At 49.0% G+C, this 5,563-nt stretch overlaps 1 protein-coding gene across 1 annotated transcript in view; it reads left to right on the plus strand.

Annotated features, from left to right (window-relative positions):
- The window catches only part of MRM1 (mitochondrial rRNA methyltransferase 1), a 21,586-nt gene that overhangs the window by 5,920 nt on the left and 10,103 nt on the right, over positions 1 to 5,563 (plus strand). The window lies entirely within an intron of this gene.

Genomic DNA, 5,563 nt, shown 5'->3' on the forward strand with positions numbered 1-5,563 from the left:
GCTCAGGATCCATGGCTATCTTCAGGCTTGGCAAAACAGAGGCAAATGGGAGCTGACCTGGACCATCCACGTTGTGTATGTGCTGGAGCTGGGATGGTTGCACACACATCACAGCCTCTAGTGTGCAGGAGTCTCCACCTGAATGTGCACTGAGATCCCCTGTTTATTGACCATAGTCTTAGGGGGCCGGGGACTTAGGGGTAGAGACCAGAGGAAGTTCAGTTTCCTGTTTGGATGTTGGAACTGCAATAGGAGATGGTAGTTTGTTGATTTCCAAGCTGGGCTGGAATGGAGGGAGTCTGTCGTCCTGGGCCCTGCCTAGAAGTCAAGGGGAAGTCTAGACATTGGAAGGGTAGCAGACAGCCCAGTCCAGGGCTCCCATTCCTCTGGAACCAGTTGTTGTCTATGGCAAATGGGAGAACAAGAATGGAGAACAGTGATTTTCAACCCGTGTTTCATGGTACACTGGTGTGGCGTGAAAATTTTGAAAGATGATTAAATTATTTTTGAAAGAAGTTCAAAGCACAGTAAGCATATTCTTTTTTTGACTTTTTTTTTTTTTGATCAACATAATTTAAGTGTGCCACAGAAGTATGTAGGTCCAAATGTGCTGGGAGATAACAATGGTGGAAGACCACTGATGTAGTGGGAGGACCGGGCCCTCATGTGAGGTAGACCGGGCACAAATCCAGGCTCAAACACTGCCCCACTGTGGGTCCTGGAACACACCTCTTCATCTTTGTGTGTCTCCGGGCTGCCTCACTGGGTCGTTGGGGCCAAATAAAACATCGCAACAAATGGCATATTTTGTCAGTTCCTCCACTAGGTGGCAGCCTTGCTCTTTGGCTGAGTTTTCAGCACCCAGGGCAGCTGCCCGGCTGTAGCCCCAGGAGAGGCAAGGGAAAATTGGCAAACACGTACCACCCATTGGTCACCCCCACCAGGGACTCGTCAGTCACTCGACCTCAACAGGAGGAACCAAGGACAGACTCCCTGTTGAGTGTACAGCCTGGACATAATTCGGTACTCTTCCTGCAGGGTACCAGGGATGGAACAGAAGCCAACCAGACTTAAGTAATGTAAAATAGTGGGGCTCAGTCTTGCTAGCACATTGGAACCACCTGGCAAACTTCCCAAAACCCAGCACTTCCCCAGAGAGTCTGAGGTAATGGGTGTGGGCGTCAGGCTTTTCCAAGCTCTGCAGATGGGTCTAGTGTGCAGCCAAGGCTGAGAAGCCCTAGAGCGAGGCTGTCAAGTGCTGCACTGTTGACGTTGGAGGCCAGTCCATCGTGGCTGTGAGAGCTGTCCTGTGCATTGGAGGATGTTTAGCAGCGCTCCTTATTTACACCCACTAGGTGCCAGTTATGGAACCAAAAATGTCTCCGGACATGGTCAAATGATCTCTGGTGGACAAAGTCCCCCCCATTTGTGAACCACAGTCTTGCAACATGGATTTCCTAAATTGTAATCCTGACTGCTATATGACCTTGGGCAAATACTTACCCACCTGTGCCTCACTCCCCTCTTGGGTGAAAGGGAAATAATGTTGCCTTCCTGGGTTGTGGGAGGGTATAGAGGGCAATAGGGTCAGGGCCTCATATGTGGTAGGTGATCAATAAATAGTAACCTCTTTTCTCTGTACTCCATCTGGAATGAATGTATTTCAGAATTCTTTTTTTTTGAGACAGAGCCTCAAGCTGTCCCCCTGGGTAGAGTGCCATGGCTTCACTGCTCACAGCAACCTCCAACTCATGGGCTCAAGCGAGTCTCCTGCCTCAGCCTCCCAAGTAGCTGGGACCACAGGCGCCCGCCACAACGCCCGGCTATTTTTTGGTTGTAGCCATTATTATTGTTTGGCGGGTCCGGGCTGGATTCGAACCCGCCACCTTAGGTGTATGTGGCTGGCGCCTTAGCTGCTTGAGCCACAGGCTCTGAGCCTATTTCAGAATTCTAATGGTGACGCTAATTTATGTTTATGAATTTGTTTAGAAAAGGCCTAAGATCTTTTTATACTCTAAGTTTCTCCTCTCAAGAAAGAGAACACAACCCCTTTATAAACTTTGGTGATCACCACCAGCATCTGTGTCCCTTGAGATCTTGTCCCTGACTGCCACACAGGTTCTGACCTCTGCTGGCACAGGTCACCCCCAGACTGCCTCCCCCATCCCTGCTGCTTTCTTGGCCAAGAGCCCAGTGTAGTGATTTTTAACTTTGGCTATGCCTTAGAGTCATAGAATGAGGGAGGAGGACACTTTAATATTCCAGATGCACCTGACCAATTAAATCAGAATCTCTGGAGAAAGAGACAGGTATTGGTATTTCTTGAAGTTCCCCAGTTCATCTCATGGTACAGCCAGGTCTAAGAATCACTGGCTTTTGAGCCACTCACTCATGTCCAAGATACTGCTTCACATTCACAGCAAGAAGCACATTCACACCTAGGATTTTGAAATTGTGCCTGGAAGTTTGGGCCAGGGTGACCTTTCATCCGTCCCTAAGGTTTTTGAAGATGCTCATAACAGCCCTGGCTCCATAGCTTCTTGCCTAGGTGGCTTCTCAATCTCATCTGTAAAACAGTGATGTGCCATTAATACCAGCTCTATCCACCCCCTTCCAACAGAGATGTTAGAAAGATAAAATGAGAATATCAGTAAAAAATGTTCTATAAACTGGGCGGTACCTATGGCTCAAGGAGTAGGGTACTGGCCCCATACACCAAGGGTGGTGGGTTCAAGCCAGGCCCCAGCCAAAACTGCAAAAAAAAAAAAAAAAAAAAAAAGTTATATAAACTAAAGGCATCTACATCCCCAATTTAGCATGTAGTAATGCTAATCAAAACCTTGTTTTGATGTCTAATTTATGTGTCCACTTGACTAGGCTATGGAGTGCCCAGATATTTGGTTAAACATTATTCTGGGTGTTTCTGTGAGCATGTTTTAGAAGAGATTAACATTTAAATTGATAGACTGAGGAGCTTGGCACCTGTAGCTCAGTGGTTAGGGCACCGGCCACATACACCCGGGGCTGGCAGGTTTGAACCCGGCCTGGGCCTGCCAAACAACAATGACAATACAACAACACAACAAAAAAATAGCCAGGGTCTTGGCGGGCCCCTGTAGTCCCAGCTACTTGGGAGGCTGAGGCAAAAGAATCGCTTAAGCTCAAGAGTTTGAGGTTGCTGTGAGCTGTGATGCCACAGAGCACTCTACCAAAGGCAATATACTAAGGCTCTGTCTCAAAAAATAAATTAATTAGTTAATTAATTAATAGACTGAGTAAAGCAGATTACCCTCCCCAGTGTGGGTGAGCCTCATCTAATGAGTTGAAGGCCTAAATAGAAGAAAAGGCTGACCTCTATCAGACTATGAGCTTGTTCACCTTTAGATGGGAACTATACCATTAGCTCTCCTGGTTCTTGGCCCTTCAACTTTTTCTAGAACTGAACCATCGCCTTCCCTGGGTTTCCAGCTTGCTGACCTACCTTGTAGATCTTGCAACTTTTTGACCTCCATAATTGCATGCATCAGTTCCTTATAATAAATCTTTTAAACACACACACACACACACACACACTCTTGCACATTCTATTGGTTCTGTTTCTCTGAAGAAACCTAATGGACTTGATAAAAACAAATGCAGGTGTCTCAGTGCTCGCTCTACATGGGAGTACAGAGTTGAGCTCTGCTCTCTAGGACCAAGTCCAGCGTGGAACCTAGAAGCTGAAGAAGGTAGAAGTAAGGGTCCAGAACCCTCTGTCCTGGAATCCTGGGTCCAGGATTCCTCTGTGGTAACGGGAACCCCATCTAACCTGCCCTGGGCATGCCGTTCCTCAGCTTTCCAGATCCCAGCAATCTGGGCTATCTTAGAGGGACCACGCCCTCCTGGGTTTATAGCCAGGCACAGGGGCCTTCTCCCTGCTTTGCAGGCCTGGGCAGCAAGCTAGCTGGCTTCAGGGTGGGGGTGGGGTGGGGGACAGGTTCCCTTGAACCAAAAGGAACCAAGGCTGTAAACTACCTGCCAGACACACAAACAGGTGTATCGTGTACACAGCAGTCCCAGGATACAAAGGAAGGGCCTGAGGTTCTGAAGACAAAAGAGATGAGGCCTGATACCTGGGGCCTGGCCCAGTGCCTAACAAGGAGCCACTTCTCAGCAAGTGTGGGTTAAGCCCGCAGGAGGTGCGGAGGCTGTGAGTGTGAAGGGGCTGGGGGTGGGGTGTCCCAGACCTGAAGGGCAGAGCTGAAAGCCAGAAGAGACAGCAGTGGTGGTTGACAGCAAGACCCTGGCTGCTATAAAGCGCTTACTTTAAGTTCAAACTCTGTGACTTGATAGTAGTGTCAATGTGGACATTAACACTACTTAAATTCCAAGCCTCAGTTTCCACAGTCTATAAAATGGGGATAACAATGATATCCACTTGAGGTGATGGTGGTAAGAATGAGAAGAGAAGAAATACATGTAGAGCCCTCAGCCTCATGCTTGGAGGAAGCTGGGGGCAGACCTAGAGGTCAGGGCATTGGGCTGAGCTGGCCTCAGTTTCCTGTAGGCTCTTGGGCCCCCTATCAGCTACAACACAGAATGATTTACCCCCAAGATGGGGTGGAGGGAGTAGGGGAGAGGGTTGAAATGACAACTGCAGGATCCTCCTTCTATCAGGGCCACTTGAATAAGCGGAGAAGGGTCTGAGGATTGTCAGTGATTGGGTAGACCTTGCCCTGCAATCTGGTTTTGGCAGGAGGCTAAATTGTTGTCCCCCCCCAGACTGGGGTCCTAAATTAGATGCCACCCTCCCCCAGCACTCCTGCAGGGCCAGGTGCCAGGGATCCCCACAGTTTGTAAATGTAATCAACCTCGTGGTCTCTTGCTTTCACAGGTGCAATTAGCATGCCCATCTGCTAATCCCTGATTAATGATGTTTACAAACATGGGGCTCCACTCACAGAGCTGCTCAGCCCCTCCCTCCTGGGTCAGAGGCAGGGGTCTCCCTAGCTATAACCATTCTGCATCCCTTCCCCAGGCAGTGGGCAGGACGGGAGGTCCCTCCTCCTCGAGCTCCCTTGCCTAATTCTCATTGTACACACGATTAAAGCAGACCCAGAGAGAGCAGACAGGGACACGTAGTGGGAGGGCTAGGATCCTGCTAGTCTTTCTTTCTTTCCAATTCTGGTACTTCGAGGACAGAAATTCCAGTGGGCATGCTGCCTTTATTAACCACTCCGCTCCAGGCCCAGAGCCACACGTATGTATCTCCCTGGAGGGAGTTCTCAGTGGGCCCAAGTCAAAGGCTCACTACCCAAAGTGCCAGGAGCCCAGACCTCTGAGTTAGAATTTCTAAGAATATTGAAATACCTGAATTTTCGAAAAATATTAAATAATGATGATGATGAAATGAGGTATTGGATGCTACAAGGATGCCCAAACACTGCTTCTCCCCCCCATGGCTTTCTCTGGGGAGAGAGGCAGGTCCCAGCTCATTATTGGTGGGGGCTGGGGTGGAGGTGTCAGATTGGAATCACTCCTGGGGCTGTTTGCAGCTTCCCTGTTTCATTAACACCTCCCCGGT

The sequence above is a fragment of the Otolemur garnettii genome, unplaced genomic scaffold (assembly GCF_000181295.1).
Source record: "Otolemur garnettii isolate 467f Iridium unplaced genomic scaffold, OtoGar3 scaffold00094, whole genome shotgun sequence".
Lineage (NCBI taxonomy): Eukaryota > Metazoa > Chordata > Mammalia > Primates > Galagidae > Otolemur > Otolemur garnettii.